The sequence below is a fragment of the Bison bison genome, unplaced genomic scaffold, assembly GCF_000754665.1.
Source record: "Bison bison bison isolate TAMUID 2011002044 unplaced genomic scaffold, Bison_UMD1.0 scf7180017864373, whole genome shotgun sequence".
Classification (NCBI taxonomy): Eukaryota; Metazoa; Chordata; class Mammalia; order Artiodactyla; family Bovidae; genus Bison; species Bison bison.
The window spans coordinates 1977978-1996129 of record NW_011494945.1 but is presented as its reverse complement, the minus strand read 5'-3'; positions in this window follow the sequence as shown (position 1 = coordinate 1996129).

The following is an 18152-nucleotide window of genomic DNA, read 5'->3' as shown; positions in this document are numbered from 1 at the left end:
CACATTCCTGGGACTTCCCTGGTGGTTCAGGCGTTAGGGCTCCACACTTGCACTGCAGAGACGGCAGGTTCGATCCCTGGTGGGGGAATGAAGACCCCTCGAGCTGCATGCTGCTGTAGAATAAAATAAAATACACATTTCTACCGGTGTGAAAACCCAGCTGTGTCTAGTGACGCCTCACTGACATCTAGGGTGAATCTTCACCAGGTGATTGTTTCCAGAGAAAAAGTTTAAGTGGAAAAAAAAAATGTAAAGGAAAACGTTAAGACCAGCAGGCCCAGGTCAGGGCCCTCTCTGTGGCATGTGCGAGGAGCCTGCAAAGAAATGTCTTGTTGCATCTTAGACCCAGAAGCAGCCTGTACATTTCCCTGGGATACAAAATCATCTGATTAATGTGGCCAGCTGCCCATTCCCTTTGCTTTCCCATTCTGGGTCCATTGTTGCACCAAGGTGTCCCCACCTTTCCCTCTATGTGACTTGTGAGCTCACAAGGCTGGTGTGACTTGTCATAACCCAGAGTAGAAAGTGTCAGAAAAGATAGCAGTTATCAGGTGAAAGCAGCCGGATCCACTTAAAAGTCCTTAGGAGAGATTTTTTTTTTTATCTGAGCATTTGCTCTCCCCACCCCCACTTTTAAGTTAATCAATTCTGCCTATTTGGAGTTCTGGAAAATATGAACAGAATGAGTTAAGTCAAAAGAAAGGTACCACCTTTTGTAAAAGAGTGGGAAGTACCACCCAAGAGTGAAGGAATCTCTATTTGTTGAAAGACGGTGAGCTACTGACCTTTCTGGATTCTTGACCTATGCCTTCTTTTCTTTGTAATACCTAAACTCATTCATTTTTTGGTACAGAATACTGTGTGATAGGCCATGCTGATACTCTTTCACACCCCAAAGCTCCTCAAGCTGTCTCTAGAAACACATGCTGAGCAAAACAGTCCATGAGAAAGTTATTATCTATTGTTCACCCCAAAGTAACATCACGCAGGGAGTTGACGATCAAAGGCCATAAAGGAAAAGCGCATCACTGAAGAAGTCACTGAAGAAGTGACTCCAAAACGTCAGTACGATCTATTGAGGGAAAGGCATTTTCATGAAAAGGTAACTCTTTGAATGCATCTAGGAATTTGCAAACATACTCTGAGTGGATCACAAAAGTTCTCCTAGGAACTCTCATTACCTTCCAGTGCCCCCACCCCTCCTCCCTGGGGCAACTTCCCAGGAAAGCAACTCTTGGTGTTGAACTTCGGTTAGTTTCTTAATGACCCTAAGGGACTTGGCGACTGCTCTGCAAGCAGGCTGGTTGCTCTACAATGTGTGCGGGCAGGCTGCTCCTCCCTGCGCCCCAAATCTGGAGCTCTGACTTAATTGCTCAGGTATACACTATTGCCCCTCCCCCACCACCCCAAAACAAATGACCTCACTCAGATCTTCTTATTTCCTGCACCGAAGCGGGTTGCCCATGAGCTTAGCCGCTGATTCCTTTGGAGTTGCCTAGCTGGCTTTTCATCCTTTTCTCTTGTGCGTTTGTTTTCTCAGAGTGAACACTTGTGGGGACCCCGACTCCACTGATTGAATGACAGGAAACTGGCCATGGCATTCTCTCTTCTGTTCCTAGAGAGTTAGGAAGTCTGGGAATGGGTTTGGCAAGAAGGTCCCTCATACCCTCAACCCTATTGCTTCTAGTGCTGCCCACTTCTTTCCAGTTACAAGCGCAAAACCCTGTATTTATTGCTCTCTGGGCAGCTTCAGAGTCTCCCATGTCCCTCAGGCCAGAGGGTGTCCCCAGGAGCCTTGTTTCTGAAAGAGGGACCCAAAAGTTGTTGAAGAAGAGACCCAGGGATTGCCAGTCTAGGCTTCTCTTCCAATTGTCCCTGCTAGTTTCGTGGGCCTGCCAGCCCCCTCCTCTGAGCTTCAGCTTCCTTCCTGCCAATGCCTTTGTTTATCTGAAGCACCAAGTTTCCACTGGGAAGCCTGAAAGAGTGACCAGTGGTTCGAGACTTTTTTTCCCCCCAACTATCTCATCTTCTTGACCAGAAGTCTTCCCGTTTTCTTTTCTCTAACGATGTCATCCTCTTTCCTTAACTGGATGCTTGTTTGTTACTACTTTTCTGGGAATGTTCGACTGAGCTGCAGAGACACAAGCAGCAGAGCAGCAGGACTAAAGGCATCGGTGTGGGACCCCGGCGCCAGTGCCCCTCCAATCATAACTTCCCCAAACATGCCCAAACGGTTTCCTTCCAGGCTTTTCACACCTACAGCGCCCATGGCAAGTCTTTACCTTTTAAGTGAAATGATCTTTAAAGAAATAAAGAGTTTCACAAAATGGATTAAAGACCTAAATGTGAGACTGGACACTATAAATCTCCTAGAGGAAATCATAGGCAGAACACTCTGTCAGAAATCATGGCAACATCTTTTTTGATCCATCTCCCAGGAAATTGGAAATAAAATAAAAAATAAACAAATAGGACCTACTCAAACTCAGAAGTTTTTGCTCAGCAACGGAAACAATAAATAGAACGAAAGCACAACCCACAGATTGGGAGGAAATATTTGCAAACGATGTGACCGATAAGGGATTAACTTCTAAAATATACAAACAGCTCATGATGCTTAACAGCATCAAAACAAATAACCCACTCAAAAAAAGGGCAGCAGACCTAAATAGACATTTCTCCAAAGAAGACACACAGATGGCCAATGGGCACATAAAAAGATCTTCAACTTCACTAATTAATCAAGAAATGCAAATAAAAACTACAAAGAGATATCACTTCATACCAGCCAGAATAGCTATCATCAAAAAAATCCACAAACAAATTCTGGAGAGGGTGTGGAGAGAAGGGAACCTTCCTATACTATTGGTGGGAATGTAAATCCTTACAGCCATTATGGAGAACAGTATGGAGGTTCCTTAAAAAGCTAAAAGTAGAGCTACCATATGACCCTGCAATCCCACTCCTGGATATATATCCAGAGAATATCTGAAAGGATAGATGCACCCCAATGTTTGGGCAGCACTGTTTACAATAGCCAAGACATGGAAGCAACTTAATGTCCATCGACAGAGGAATGGATAAAAAAGATGTGGTTCACATATACGAAAGAATATTACTCAGCCATTAAAAAGAATGAAATAATGCCATTAGAAGTAACACAGACGGACCTAGAGAATGTCATACTGATAGAAGTAAGTCAGACAGAGAAGAAGAAATAATCCATGACATCACTTATATGTAGAATATAAAAAGAAATGATACAAATAAACTTACAAAATGGAAAGAGACTCACAGACTTAGAATATGAACTTATGGTTGCCAGAGGGAAGGGATAATGAGGGCATTTGGGATGATCACGTACACACTGCTATATTTAAAATGGATAGTCAACAAGGACATTTTGTATAGCACATGGAACTGTGCTTAATGTTATGTAGCAGCCTGGATGGGAATGGGGTTTAGGGGGAGAATGGATACATGTATATGTATGGCTGGGTCCCTTCACTGTTCAACTGAAACTATCACAACATTGTTAATCAGCTATACCTCAATACAAAAGTTCAAAAACACAAAAAAAAAAGAAAAGAAAAGAAAAAAGAGTTTCAAAGGGTGAACTAAAGGAAAGAACAGTACACTAAACACTTAGCCTAAAATAGGAAGAAAAAAGCAGCTGGTCCAAAGTTATTTGATGGATATTCAGTATCCTTCCTGCTGTAACTTCATTCTTGCCCATGCCAAGTCCTAATTCAGCCTTCAATTTTGTCTTAAGAAGGTCTTTAGGGTTACAAAATCATTTCTCTATCCAACTCCTGTGACCCTCTCCTAAGCATCTGAGAATTTAAACATCCCTCCAGAGAGAGGATATCGGGAATTCCCAGCCTGCACTTTATATGACATCTAAATAATGACCGTATGTACAATATCCCATGTGAACTGTACTGGGCTTCCTCACAACATGGCAGCCTCAGGAAGGTAGGTTGCTTATATAGAAGCTGAAGGTAACAAGAGCATGTATTCCAACAGGCAAGTTAGAAATATCGTGACTGCCTTTTTTGAACTTTCCTTGGAAGTTACATAGCATCACAGTCAGAAAAGCCAGTCCAGTTTTGGAGGGAGGAAACATAACCCCCATCTCTCGATGGGGAGAACGTAAAAGGATCTATGGACATACTAAACAATATTGACTGACCCTCCCTTTTGTCTTGCAATTAAGTTTTCATCACCCTGATCTTCTCAGTTCTTCTGACTGGTCTATCTTCAGGTGATTTCCATATTGAAAATGTTGGCAGGTGAGGGAGCTGGTCTCCAAAGATGGCCCCTTAACAACCAGTCCTCCCAGTACAGGGCTCCTGTGCAGTCCCCTCCCACACTGAGTCTGGACCGGCACTGTGGAGGAGGTGATCCCATGTGACGTCCAAGAAGCCTTGCTGCTCATACTAGGGTCTTTTGAAATGGCCGTTCAGGGGAAAGTCAGCCGCCATGTAAGAAGTCTAAATCTGAGACCACCATGCTGTGAGGAATCCTATGTGGTTCACATGGAAGAACTGCATGAAGAGAACAAAATGCTTGGTGAGCCCCTAGAGATTTCTGCCCTCTCAGCCTGGATGGCAGATGCATAAATGAGGAAGCCATCTTGGATGTCCAGCCTGGTTGAGCATTCAAATGACTCCAGCCCAGCCACGATCTGACTGCAAACACACTTGAGACATCAAGCAAGAATGATCCAGCTGGGTCTAGACAATCCCCAGAATCTTGAGAGATAATATCAAATTGTTACTTTAAACCAAAGTTTAAATTAAATTATTAAACCAATAATTGTGTGATGGCTTGATAGCAATAGAACACCAGGTTCTATCCATGCCGCCTCTGAATGTCTTCCCAGTCTGGTCCTCTTAGGCAGAACTTTGGCTTCAAATATTTGCTAAGGCAAATCTTGCTGTCTGGTCAGAGGAAGGACTCATACATTTAGAGAAGTTGCTCTTGGATATTACACTAGACATGCTCGCTGCTGCTGCTAAGTCGCTTCAGTCGTGTCCGACTCTGTGCGACCCCATAGACGGCAGCCCACCAGGTTCCCCCGTCCCTGGGATTCTCCAGGCAAGAACGCTGCCATTTCCTTCTCCAATGCATGAAAGTGAAGAGTGAAAGTGAAGTCGCTCACTCATGTCCGACTCTTAACGACCCCATGGACTGCAGCCTACCAGGCTCCTCCGTCCATGGGGTTTTCCAAGCAAGAGTACTGGAGTGGGGTGCCATCGCCTTCTCTGAGACATGCTCACAAGGAACCATAAAATAAAGGTCAATACTTCCCTGGTGGCACAGACGATAAAGAATCCGCCTATAATGCAGGAGACCTGGGCTTGATCCCAGGGTTGGGAAGATCCCCTGGAGAAGAGAATGGATACCCACTCCAGTATTTTTGCATGGAGAATTCTATAGACAGAGTAGCTTGGCAGCCTACAATCCATGGGGTTTCAAAGAGTTGGACATGACTAATCGACTAACACTTCCACTTTCACAGAGAAAAAGTACCATGAGAACTTGGGGGAAAAAAAAAAAAAAGAACTTGAGGAAAATAGAGGATTAATCCAGCCCGAAGCTCGTGGGCCTGAAGAGGAGGTGATATCGAATTGGATCTTAAATGCCAAGAAGGAATTTGTGGCTTTGTTTTATAGAAATAGGGAATTACTATGGGTTTCTGAGCAGAAAGGTGTGTGATAAAAAACCTTTTTCAGGAAAACTAGTCTGAGAGCAGTGTATAAATACAGTCAATTGCATTTGGGAGACACTAGGCAGGAGTCGTCTATGACGGAGAGGAGGCCAATAAAAAAGTGTTACGACCATCTGGGGAGAACAAGCTCTTGCACTTGGTGTGGCAATAAGAAGAGGGTAAAACTAGATTTAGGAGACATTCCAGAGGTTCATATGACCCTGAAACACTATATATTTCACACACGTATTATATGTGAAATAGTAAAATTATGATACCAATTCTCCCATCCGTGAAAAAAATGAAAACAAATAATTCTAAAACTTTTACTTTTGAATAAATGTTGTATTTAGAAGAAAGTACCTTTAAAAAAACAGTTTATGTTCTGGAAAAAAAGAGAAAGTAATTTATATCTGTAACTGTATGTGCCATCAGAGATTACCCTTTTGAACATTGCTAGAAAACATTTCTAATATATTCATATTGATTTACAATTTTTGTCACTTATCCATCCCTTTGGAACGTTAATAATGAAAGAAGCTGCAAAAAAAAAAAAAAAAAATTCAGGGCACCTTCATTACTAATTTTAAAACCCACATTGGCAGCTGGTGGCACAGTGTGGTCCCTACAAATATTTTTTAAAGTATGAGCTCCCTCTAGTGGCCAAAATAGTCCTTATCACCTGATCAAATCTGTGCCACCTATTCATATTTAACTAATTTTAATGGTAAAAAAGTTTAACTTCTAGAACTGAATTTGTACTTTAAAATATTTCTTTGCCATGTTCTGAATATGCTCAATAATATTCACAGTAAATTTAAACATCTACTATTATTGTTATGATTTGTAATTATCAGTTTTCAATAATGTGTTTATTGAGTTTCAGATCACACCAAAATGCAATTATCACTTAATTAATGTACAAGCTAATTTCCTAGATATATCCCCAAGAAGTGAGGTCATCATTTGTCACTCTATAAAATGTCCTCATCGATGAACCTATATCCTCTTAAAACTAGTTCAGTTTGAAACTATTCCAGAAATATACATTTCCCAACCAAATCCCATCATTCCTTGCAGTGAGGGATCACTCTGAGTGGATTCCATTGAATCACTTCTCCCCGCGGGACAGAGTCAGACAAAATCGGGATTTGGAGGAGTTAGGGGAGTGAACGCAAGACTAATACTGTCTACTGTGTCTACTGTGCGTCAGGTGTTAGGTTTTATGCTTTACATCCACTATCTCATTTGAAGCCCTAGAGGGATGATATTCGGTTCCTCTACTATTTAACACAAATTTTCCAGACTCTTACAAGTCATAATAAGGCTTAGAAGAAAAGTAGCCATCTTCTTTGCATCTCTGGGTTAGGGTACACAGAGCCAAGTGGGGAGACCAATAAGGACGCAGATGAATGTCCTCACTGGGCAGGTGGAAACCCAGGCGCTGGGAAACCCCCAGGAGGGGCTCTTCAGCCCAACTGCAGAGGAGGAGGGTGGCAAGCAGCAGGGAGAGTTGCCTTGAAGAGCAGGGGATATAAGTGGAGTCTTTAAGGATGCTGAGGAGTTGGCCTGGCAGAGGGACAGTATGTGCAAAGGCCTGGATGGAGCCAGAAGAGAGCGTTAATGCGTGTTGGCTGACACTTAGGGAAGGGTGAATGGTTAACATTCCATTGTCAAGAGACCAAGTCAACACCAGAGAAGTTAACACAGAATCCTGCCAAGATAAAAGTGAGGCCTGGGTGATTGCATAGCTGCTAGCTGTTCACCTCCGCCTTATGTATTGGGGGAACGTGACAGCCCTGATCAAGGTGATGCCAGGAGAAGCTGACGCCAACATAAGTAATTACGAGGCCAGCTCTGCAAACACCTCCCTCTTGGAAGCTAACAACTGCTGCAGTTGTGTGTCTGAAGCAACAGTGTGAACACCTGAAGTGATGTGGTAGCCAGTTATGATGAACACAATACGGCTCGCTTTGGGAGTGAGCCTTGGGAATGGGTGGAGAGGGCGGCTTTCTCTTTCGAAGGCTGTTTGTCCAGCCTTAGATCCTGACCTTAAAATCCAACCCAGCCGCCCCATCCCAGCCCTATGACTGTGGACCTGTGTCTTCTAGCCCGATGGGACCTGAAGTGAACAGGAAACACAAACGTGTGTAGTCAAAGTTACTCTTGAAAATACCTTAAATTATCCAAGAAGTGATCCACAGAAACATGGTTTTGTATATACAACCCAGTACAGTGAATTTCATAAACCCTGCAGTGGGAGACCTGCGGAACTAAACTAGGAGAAGCCTCTATGACATGTCTGGGTGTTCAAACCAATCTTCCTTTAAAGTCATCTGAACAGACCCCTTCCTCTCAATTTTCATAATGCTTATTCCTCTCACATTGTCTTTAAAGCTACTTTGTTTTCCTCCACTTGTATTAAGGTATACTTTACACATAATAAAATTCACCCATGTTATATGTATAGTTGATGAATGTTGAAATTGTACAGTCTTATAGTCACCACCATAAGATATTAATATAAAAACATGTCTGCCATCCTGGAAATTTTTCTTGTGTCCTTCCTTTGAAGTCAGCCCCCTCCTCCAAACTCTGGCCAAAGGCAACCTCTGGTCTTTTTATTGCTATAGTTTTGCCATTTCTAGAATTTCATATAAGTAGAACCATAGAATATGTAGTTGTTTCATACACCATCTTTCAATTAGAATAAAGGTGTTGAGGTTTATCCATGTTGTCTGTGTGTATCAGCAGTTTGTTCCTTTTTTGTACTTAGTGTTGATTGCTGCCCAGATTCACAGGACAAATTACAATAAAATTTCAAAGACTTCTCTGCAGTCAATGAAAACGCAAGATGTCATAGACCTCAATGGCCTTAACAAGGAGGCCTGAGATGAACTTAATTACTGGGCCGTGCAACGCCTACCCCAAATGCTGTTAGATTCACAGCTTGTAAGAGTCAATGTGGATATAGATACCTGTTGGACATGACATTAGTAAGACATGTTGAAGCTATTCATCACTCTGAAGTTTTGTTAAATCTGTAAAGAAACGACCCCTCTCTCGCGACTGGTCGGGAATCTTGCTGTGCTCCCGAGAAGGCAGCTTCTGCTGACCTTGAAGAGCACGTGAGAGAGGGGCAATGCCTCTTTTTCCCTCTCCCCCTTAGCAACCTGGCTGCCAGGATCGCCGCCCGGGCCATCCGTGGACTGACAGTGACACTGTTCTCCAGGAGGCTGGGCCCGGGCTGAGGCCACAGCCAGGACCGGGGACTCCTTGGAATGAAGTGGATGGAGGTGACCAAGGAGGAAACAGGGCTTGAGGAGTGGGTCTAGGAGGAAGGGTGGGGTTCATTTGTGTAGAAAGTATGGATGGTAAAGTCATTATTAATGATTCTGAGAGGCAGCCAGAGAGAAACTACTGCAAGCCGACCACCCAGGACAACCCAGGACCTACGTTCTGGAGGGTGCCCTCCACAAGAACAGTGCATTTGTCAGTAGGAAACTTTGTGCGAAGGTCCCAAAGCAATTCCTGAAAAGTACTATTTTATCTTGTGTTTAGAAAGATCTAGACAAGGATATTTGGCAATGACTATAGTAGGTATAATGCAGCCCATTGCAAGGGAAGCCTGGGTCTTAGCTCCCTGCAACAGTGTTTCTCAAGAAGACTTGAGCAATTTTCTCTCCGCTTCAGTGTTTATAGTTATTACAAAAGTATGGATAATAATAACTTGCACAGTACAGAACAGTGAAAGATGATCATAAGTTGTATACTGCTGTAATTCAAAGCCCAAGATTGGTAAAAATCTCAGTTCTGTAGCTTCTTACCTTTAAGGTGATGATCAAGTCACTTAATCACTTTGTACCTCAATCTCCTGATCTGAAAAATGGACATAATAATGATAATATTAATATTTATCTCTATAATGCTGTGGAGAAGAAACAATGTAAGTATATGACATGCTAAGGCTGATGCTTGGCAATAGGAACCTTTCAATTAACTATAGTTGTTGTAATTATCATTAATGTTGCTATTATTATTGTTGTTGTTATAATGACTCTAGCCTTATCTTCCACTTCTAATATTTCCTCTGTTAACGAATCCTTTAGTATAAAATCTAATCTCTTCCTTGACCCAGACCTTTTCATCTTGATTGAATATATGTACACCTGTCGGTCCCCAGTCTCATCATTATGCAATCCCAGACCTTTGACCAAGTGTATCCAAAGCAAGTAAGTTCACAGTAAATACATTTGTCGTTTACATTATCAGATGGCATATTTTTCCCTAGAATCCTAATATTAAAAACATACAGCATTGCTAAAAGCATTAAATGAAATGAAGCTCAATATAGCTACACTAATCTGTGCTTTCTAAATTTACTGACAGAAGTGAAGAAAGTAGGTTGGCATGGCTTTTGTACAATTTCTGTATCACACTAACCTAAATTCAAACAGTGTGTTTAGATAAAAATATTGTTCCCTCCAAGGAAGCTCCTGACTTTGCAGAGAAAAACACTTCTATGTGGAACATTACTTACACAATGAGCACCTTGCTTCCTGGAGGAGAAACGCTGCAAGCACATCACCACCACATTCTCCAGAAGTAAAGATTCTCTGGTGCCCAGTCACCACCAAGGAGGGGTGTCCAAACTGGGGAACAAATGGCACCAACAGTTTAGCACCACCGGGCACCTTTGAGGGGTCAGAAGTGGTAGGGTTCTTGTCAGATCAGTGCTGACCTCCTGTTGTGGCCAGGCTGACTGAGAGGGACTGGGAGGAGGCAGGAAAGAAACCAGAACCGCAACTAACGTGGCTGGCCAAACCTCCAGGGACAAAGTAACCACCCTAGAACTTCAAAGAAAATAATCACCTGGGAGGTTCTTCCTTAGAGAGATAGAGGGTTGTTAAATTTATCCAGATGTGAGGGAAACTAATTTTATTTTTCTCTTATTCAGAAAGAACAACCAAGAAGAAAAGGAGGGACTTCCCTCGTGGTCCAGTGGCTAAGCCTGCACTCCCAGTGCAGGGGGCCCAGGTTGGATCCCTGGTCGGGGAACTAGATCCCACATGCCACAACCAAGAGTTCAAATGCTGCAATAAAGATCAAAGATCTTGAGTGCTGCAACTAAAACCTGGCAGCGCCAAATAACTAAAAAAAAACTTTTTTAAAGAAAGAAAAGCAGTGTTCTTAAGAAGAAGTATAGTTTATCAATTAAAACATTAGAAAACATACTTCTTTCCCAAATTTACATTGAACTTACTTCCTAACTTACTTCCTCATTCCGTATGCAACCTTGTGGACTTAAGGTGGCGATTCCTCAGGGTCAACTGTACACCTCCCTGTCTGTTCCCCCTGCTCGGGAGGAAGATAGTTGAAGCCACATTTGTGTCTGCTTCACTTCTGGAGTGCATAGGCCAGCATCACACACTTTCTAGATAACTGAGGAGATTCTGATTGGATTCATGCTTCATAAAATGAAACCATCAGCTCTGCTTAAAAGAAACCATCATTCTTTTTTAAAGTTAATTTTTATTGGCGTATAGTTGGAGGAGGAAATGGCAACCCACTCTAGTATTCTTGCCTGGGAAAGCCCATGGACAGAGAAGCCTGGCAGGCTGCAGTCCATCGGATCACAGAGAGTTGAACATGACTGAGTGAGTGAGCAGCAGCAGCAGCGGCATGGCTACTCTACAATGTTGTGCTACTTTCTGCTGCACAGCAAAGTGAGCCCGTTATGTGTCTTCATATATCCCCTCTCTTTTTGTTATCATAATTTTCATTTCAATCCACTTACCTTTACACCAAGGTAAAACTGGCAGAAATCTATGTAAGACTGGGAGAAACTAAATCTTACAATAAGCTACAGTTAGCAAGAATAGTCTCTACATGTATCTTGTGTTTTCAATCCCAGGTCCCAGAGGATTTTAGAAGGATATGTTACATTTTTTTCTGTTTAGTGGAAAAATAAAAATCATGAAAAATGAGTACAATTTCTGTGGTGGTTTAGTCACCAAGTTGTGCCCGACTCTTGCAGCCCCATGGACTATAGCCTGCCAGGCTCCTCTGTCCATGGGATTCTCCAGGCAAGAATACTGGAGTGGGTTGTTGTTTCCTTCTCCAAGTACAATTTATATAATAGCCAACAAGAAGTTAGTAAATAAATTCTGGAAATTGATAAAATGGCATACTATGTGGTCATTAAAATTACGAGAGAGCTCTATACTTACTAACAATGCTCTCCTTGGAAAAAATTTTTATTAAAAAAAAGCAGTTTAAAGTATGTATGATAGAATACCTGTTTTGGTAAAAATATGTATGACTGTTAGTGGAAAAATATGTATGAATGTATGTTTGTAAATAGGAAGATAATTTCCTCTCAGGTTGGCAGATATGTATATATATTTGGCTGATCTGCATAGCATGTAGGATCTCAGTTTCCCAACCAGGGTCCAACCTGTGCCTCCTCCATTGGGAGCATAGAGTCTTGACCACTGGACCTCCACAGAAGTCCCATGGAAGTCCCTGGATATTTGTTTTGATATTTTATATATTACTATATCTTCTGTTTTTAAAATGATAGAAAAGTATTACTTTATAGTCAAAAACACTAGTTTAAAAGAATATGTAGTGTCGCTCTTAAAGAAAATATTTTTAAATTACTCAAAATCTCATCACCTGTAACTATGTAAATACCTTATTATATCATTTGTATTGGTTAGTTAGTTTTATTATAAACTACTTAAAAATTTAGTGCCTTAAAATGCTAATTTATTATTATAGCTCCTGAGTCTGTTGGGCTGCTTGATCTAGACTAAGTTTGGCCGACATTATGGGTTGAATCATGTCCTCCAAAACTTCATAGTTTGAAATCCTAATCCCTAGTACCTCAAAATGTGACTGTATTTGGAGACAGTGCCTTTAAAGAATTAATCAAGTTAAAATTAGGTCATTATGGCAGGCCCTATTCCAATTCCATTGGTGTTCTAACAAGAAGAATTTGGACATAGACATACATAGAGACAGAACACCATGTCATCTTGAAGACTCATCTGAAAGACCAGGAGAGAGACCAGAAGAAACCAACCCTACCAGGCCCTGATTGCAGACTTCCAGCCCCTAGAACTCTGGGAAAATAAATTTACGTTGTTTACACAGCCTGGCCCGTGGTACTTTGTTGTGACAGTCCTAAAAAGTAACATAGCAGATATGAGCTGGGCTCCGGGTCCAAGTGAACTGGGAGCTCTGCTCTGGGCTGTGTTTGACAAGTTGCCTGGGGCAACTCACCCTCCATGTCTACATTCCTACTTCTGGGACCTGTTGCTAGCCCCCGGCATGTCGCACCCAGGGATGTGAGGAGCACAAGAGATAAAGTGGAAAAATCTTTTGAGGCCTAGTCTTGGAGCTAGCAAAGTACTGACTGCTTCCTTCTATTAACCAAAGCAATTCGAATGACTAAGCCCAGGGTAGAGAATGAACTCAATCTAAGTCAGTCAGTTAGAGGCATGCCTGCTGTGGGAGAGAATGGAAAAGAGATCCAGCAAAGTGTGGACATGGAGAAGAGCAAGTGGGGGAGGAGCGACGAGGGCCAATAACATACTATCTTAGATGTCCACACAAGCTTATATTGCAAGTCTTACACCATATGCGCTTAGTCGCTCAGTCGTGTCCGACTCTTTGCTACCCCATGGACTGTAGCCCGCCAGGCTCCTCTGTCCATGGGGATTCTCCAGGCAAGAATACTAGAGTAGGTTGCCCTGACCTCTTCCAGGGGATCTTCCCAACCCAGTGATCGAACCCAGGTCTCCCGCATTGCAGGCTAGTTCTTTACCGTCTGAACCACTATGGAAGCCCTGACACCATATGCTTACTATATGCTATATATTTCTAATTTTACTTACATTTAATCTTCTTTTAATCTTCTTCTACCTTTTTAATAGGACTGATAATTTAAAATTTCACTGAATGCAAAATATATCACATTAAATTTTTTTAATTAAAAAATTAAGAATTAGTCAATAAAATTAACACATATATGAACCAATATAAAAGTCTAATCCAAATGGAAAGCTAACAGCACAGTATAATTTTTCATACTTTGGGAATACTCAATATACATTTGTTGAATAGAGTCTATATAAATTTATTTTGAATGTGAGAACTGTTGCTAAAACCACACATTCAAAATGTGAGAACTGTCATTTGTTGAAACAAACAAAAATAACAAAACAAAAAAATACATGCAAAAATACTGAGACAATATTGACTAAAAGTTTACAATTTGGTATCCACCATCATCTTTCTAGTTAGAAACATGTGGGAGTATTTTATGGATTTAAAACTTTTTGATTCACTTGGATGGAAGGTTGGCTAAAAGTTAGCTATTTAAAAAAACTATGATTCTGTTTTTGCACTTCAAAAACACTTCTATGTTTGTGTAAAAGGAATGCAAGAAAACATCAAGAATTTTGTTTTCTAAAGAGTGATAAACCTCATTTTCCTAAGAGGATCAAAAGATGAAAAATCTTTATGGAAGTTTCCTTCCTAAGAGAAAGTAAATCTTGGCTCCAAGTTCATTTTCCAAATCAGGAAGAAGTTTTTTCTTAGGATAGCAATGAACTTGAGAAGTAGAAAAAAATACATTTCCCAATTGTTAATTATTCTTATAATTTGGTTCTAAAAACATTACCATTATACGTAAAAAGATTTTAGTGTCTTATGTAATCAGTAATGCAGTCACTTACAAAACATGTGGAAATTGCAGAGCTAAATAGCGGACATATATTTATTACATTTGGTACATGCCCATACTCCAGGGATAGCTAAATGTGTGTATAGTACTCCTTTGTCTCCTCTTAGAAACCCTTCCAGAGCTCTGTTATGAATTATATTGTGTAAATATGTCCACATTCAGTTTCAGGAGAGTTATTCCCAAGTCGATTTCAAACTGAACACATGTTGCATCTGTTTTCTGTTTGTGAATACTCAATGCTTGGCACTTTAATTGGGATATTTTTCTTTGGAATGAAATAATTTCAAATATTTGCTTAATCAAAACATCAGTTTCCTTTTGCAGTTTCCATCCTGGATTGTTGGTAGGTTTCCCAGACCAGGTCTCCTGTGTGATGGAGAGGGACCCACCTCCCCTTGGTGGGGTGGGGAACAGAGGAGAGAGCAGGCCGATACGCAGACCACTGGCTCGTCCCTTCAGCACGTCCTGTGCCTCTCCAGATCCCACCTGACCTGAGGGCTATCCCACCTGACCTCAAGTACTCTGGAAGGTTTTAACTGTCTCATTTTCTTCTAATAATTTATCATCTTTCTTTCCTCTGAAAACTTTAATGGGTGCAGAAAAATTTTCCCTTCAGCTAAAGTTCTATGAATCCAGTGGAACCTCAGCTCTCTCCTCTGCCAGATTCAATCAGAAGTTTTTTGGGACCTTGATTTTGGGGGTATATGTGTTTAAGAGACATTAACCTGGCGGCAGGGTAGAGTGTGGGACAGTGTGGATTGAAGCAGAGAGGATGGAGGGAAGTAAGGCAAACCAGGAGGCCGTTGCTGTTGTTCATAGGGAAAATGAGGAAGTTACGGCAATAGAATGGAAAGAAAATAGCCTGTGCTCCTGGGAAAACCACAGCCTTCAGAGTTAAAAAGGACTGGCTTTGAATCAGAGCTCAATCATGTATGAGCTCTGTGACCCCAAGCAAAATATCCAACCTCGCTAAATCTCAGTTTCTCTGCTTAGAAAATGAATGTGAAATAACATATATAATTCTTGTGAGGACTAAATTATAGTTTTTAAGATGCCTAGTATATAATGTTAACATATGATTTTTAAATAGACACAAGTGAAAGTTATTATGAAGGAAGAAACAAAGGCCAACGGATTGAATATAGGAAACGGAAAGAGGAATATATTCAAAGATCAGAAAGTGTTCAGCCAATCAACACATTTCTCTAATTTACCGACCACAGGACATCTTTTTCTCCCTACAAGATAATTAATTAGCCAATGAACTGATTAATTATGGAATAACAACAGTAAATAACTTACCTTAAATTAAGTACTAATAGTGGCAGAGACAAGACTCCAATTTTGATCTTTTGCTCCCCTTCTTTCTTTTCTTTACCTTCTCTTTCTGAAAAAAATTGATTTGAAAAATTTATTAGACAGGGCAGAGTCAAGGAAATTACCCACACCTCCAGGAGACTTGAAGTGGATTGTCAGAGTCTGAGCAGACTGAAGGGTGTCCACACAGCGCTGAGCAACTCTTGTGCCCCTCAAGGGACTGACTGAGGTCACTCAGGGCACTCACTGGGCCCGAGCTGGGCCACTCTTTGCATTTCTCACATGTACGAGCTCTTTTCTGCTGCAGGACACTAGGCATGCTGCCTTCTCTGTCTGGAGTCTGTAATACCTAACTCCTCACTAGGACACTTTCTATTCATTCTTTATTTTTAAATTCAATTTAATTTTCATTTTATACTGAAGTATATTTGATTTACAAAGCTGTTTCTTCCTTCCTTTTTTGGGGGGTGGGGGCTGCTCTGGGTCTTCTTTGCAGCATGCAGGCTTCTCTAGTTGTGGTACAAGGGCTTAATTGCCCTGCAGCATGTGGCATCTTAGTTCCCTGATTAGGGATTGAGCCTGCTTCCCCTGCCTTCGGAGGCAGATTCTTCACCACCAGGTAAGACCCTCTTAATCATTCTTTAGCTCTCAATTGAAAAGTTACTTTCTTAGATAGACGTTCCTGACAGCCTCTATCCCTCACTTCTCAATCTAACTCAATTTCTTCATATTCTTCTTATGCCACACCTTTTTCTGTTGTATATAGCACTGACCACAATCATAACCACATAATTGTCTACTTGTTGGCTTATCTAATGCTGCCTCTTTCATGAGACTAGAAGGTAGATTAGATTAGATTTAGGGCCAGTACTGTGAATGCTATAAGAAATATTCAGAAGAGAGCCTAACAGAAATGTAGATTTTTTTTTTGAGGCAAAATTCACATAACATAGAATTGAGCATTTTAAAGCAAACAATTTAGTGGCATTTAGTGCATTTGCAATGTTGTACCACCATCACTTCTATCCAGTTCTAGAACATTTTCATCACCTCCAAAGGAAATCTCATACCCATTAAGCACTTATTTCCAAATTCCCCCTCTACCCTAGTAACCACTAGTTTGCATTATCTAACAATTTACCTATTCTTGATATTTCATATAAATGGAATCATATGATCTGTGATCCTGTGTATCAGGCTTCTTTCACTCACTGTAATGTTTTCAGGGTTCATCCACATTGTATTAGTACTGCATTCCTATAACATTTCACTATATATATATATACACACACACAATACTGACTAATATATAATTATATAATATATATATAACTAACACACACACACACACATATATATATATATATATATATATTTGTTTGTAGTTTTTTCTTATATTTTCATCTGGCTTTGGTATCAGAGAAAGACTGGGTTCAAGGATGAGATAGTGTGCTCCTTCCTCTTCTACTTTTTGGAAGAGTTTGAGAAGTATTGGCATTAATTCTTCTTTAAATGTTTGGTGGGATTCGCCAGTGAAGTCATCTGGTCCTGGACTTTTCTTTGTAGGGAGGTTGGGTTGTTGTTGTTGTTGAACTGATTCAATCCCCTTTATTTGCTATATCTATTGAGATTTTCTGTCTAAGTCAGATTTGATAATTTGTGTATTTCTAGGAATTTATCCATACCTTCTAGTTTACTAAATTGTTGGCATATGATTCTTCATAGTATTCTCTTATAATCCTCTTTTTTATCCGTAAGTTTGCTAGCAATGTCTGCACTTACATTGCTGATTTTAATTATTTATGCATTCTCTTTCTCTTAGTCAGCTGAGTTAAAACTGTCAGTTTTGTTGGCCTTTTCAAATTTGCTGAAATACATGAATCTACAAACAAATCTAATAAGCTCAATGCTCTCCAACAATTATAAGCATGAGGAGATCTATACTGAGACACAGCGGGTCTCACAGTTTAGCATTAAGGCTTTTATTTTTTCAGGGTGTCACCTCAGGTCTTCTGTTTCTGAGCCCAGAGCCAATCTGGTCCAGCTTTTGTAGAGGGCAAACCTCTTCTGTTGGGTGGAGGACAGGGGTGCCTGTTGGGCTTCTCAGGCTAGGGAGATCAAGCTGATCCTCTTGGAGACATCACAGTTTCCCGTTTTCATTCTCATTCAGCACTGCAGCTTGCAGTGATGCCTCCCATTCTAAGCCTTTCTGGAGCTCACTGCTTCAGTGATGCCTCCCGTTCTAAGCCTTTCTGGAGCTCACTGCTTCAGTGATGCCTCCCGTTCTAAGCCTTTCTGGAGCTCACTGCTTCCTGACTTTCATCCTTGTAGGAGTTGGTTCCAGTCACCACTTTCCGTAACTTTTCAAAA